The sequence below is a fragment of the Puma concolor genome, chromosome B1, assembly GCF_028749965.1.
Source record: "Puma concolor isolate L17-30 chromosome B1, mPumCon1.1.hap2, whole genome shotgun sequence".
NCBI classification, from domain to species: domain Eukaryota; kingdom Metazoa; phylum Chordata; class Mammalia; order Carnivora; family Felidae; genus Puma; species Puma concolor.
In genome coordinates this window covers 140,768,711-140,770,901 of record NC_141670.1, presented here as the reverse complement: position 1 = coordinate 140,770,901, position 2,191 = coordinate 140,768,711, and positions in this window count along the sequence as shown.

Sequence of the window (2,191 nt, the reverse complement as noted above, 5' to 3'; positions counted from 1 at the left end):
GTTACTATGGTTTCTTAGAGTTAATTTTTTTATTCTGGTAGCATAATTTTAAATATTCAAACTGAGATAGGTAAGGGACTTACTCTTAATAAACTTTATCAAAAATTTGAGCGGTGCCTGGGTGGCTCAGTTGGCTAAGTGTCCGACATTGACTCAGGTCATGATCTCATGTTCGTGAGTTCGAGTCCCACGTCAGGCGCTGTGCTGGCAGCTCAGAGCCTGGAGCCTGCTTCAGATTTTGTGTCTCCCTCTCTGCTTTCCCTCTCCCACCCATCTCTCTCCCTCTCTGTCTCTCTTCTTCTCTCTTTCTCTCAAAAATAAACATTTAAAAATAAATAAACAAACAAACTTTATCAAGAATTTGAAAGCAAAACTATGTAATAGAAGTGAGCCAGTGTGTGGCCATCTTATCCTAGTCATACCATCTTTCAATAAAGAAACCTCTTTTTTGTTCGTAGATATGAGGAAATTCTTAATTTAGCTTTTTTCTCTAGAGATATATCAACCAACATCTCTAGCCATTCCCAGCATTACTTTTCAGTCTTCTATCTAGATATCTGTTTGTTACCTTTCTTTTTTTTTTTTTTTAATTTTTTTTTTCAACGTTTATTTATTTTTTGGGACAGAGAGAGACAGAGCATGAATGGGGGAGGGGCAGAGAGAGAGGGAGACACAGAATCGGAAACAGGCTCCAGGCTCTGAGCCATCAGCCCAGAGCCTGACGCGGCGCTCGAACTCACGGACCGTGAGATCGTGGCCTGGCTGAAGTCGGACGCTTAACCGACTGCGCCACCCAGTCCTGCGCCCCTGTTTGTTACCTTTCTTAATTTTAACTGATGCCTACTTACTACAGATTAAATCCTACAATGGCCAGGAAAGTCTCTCAATAATAAAACTTTCTGAGTAATAACTAAGATTTTATTTTAATTAGCAACTTATATAACAAAATTGCAACACAATGAATCATCTTGGGAGTCTCTTAGCAATCAAAATATTTTTTGACCAGTCCTTATGGCTGTGTGGCCTCATAACCATCATTTCACTACCACACTGAGGACATAAACAGGGAAAGTTTTATTCCCCCAAAATAAAGGAAGATTTCTTTTCAGTCGAGGGGGTTGAAATAAATGAAATGATATTTCAACTAACAAAAATTTACTTGAAATAGTTGGAAAATTAAGCGACTATTTCACAATTTCTTAGGTACTGGTATATGCATAATTTGTATATAGACTTTTTATAAATCTCCTGATATAAAAATGGCAATGGTGTAAGAAAAGAAATTATGTTTAGAAATGCCATTTCCTAAATCATGCATCTTTGCCTATCTCTCCCTCTTCTCTCCTGTTCCCCGCTTCTCTTTCCAAACTGACATTCCACCCCCACTCCTAGATGTCACACACACACACACACACACACACACACACACACACACAGTCACTTAAAAACGAAATTTTTTTCAATAACTGTTCTCTTGAACTCAAATTCAGGGGCTGCTGATGTCAATATAGTATTTTCAAAGTATCTTATTGTAAGCTGTGTAGATAATGTATACAATTTACAGGATTTGGGGTTGTGGAATTTAATCTTGAAGGTTGGACTCCCCAGATGTCAGGACTGTAATACTCCAGATACATTTTTACATTCACCTAGCTATATATTAACTGATGATCATTTATTCACTTAACATAGATGTTTTTATTTCTGAAAAAAAAGCCTCTTGTCGCCTGTTTAATATTTTTATAGACAATTCTATGTGTATAATACAATTATCAGTCTCCCATAATTTCTTTCTATAATTACATTATTCAGTTTAGTCTTTCTCCTTTCACTTTTCTCTGCGCTAACAAATAACTAGTATCTGGATATTGACTTCTTGTTGAATCAAGGTTGGTTTAAAGAATAGCTATGCACGCCTGATGTATAAGATTACGTCTAAAATTAAATAAGAAATGTGGGATAAATCTGACTGCTCTGTATAGCTTTTTTTTCCCCTGGAGAATTGTATTTTAATGTAGTATATAGGCGATTAAATGACCACCCCTTTTCTAAAAACCAAGCCTTCTTTTCAGCTTTTCACACTAGTTTCTGTAAATGTCTTAGTCCAGAATTTAATGCTTGTACAGTTAATGGCGATTTAAAATATATATTATATATATATATATATATGGAAAACTTTAAAGATGCTTTT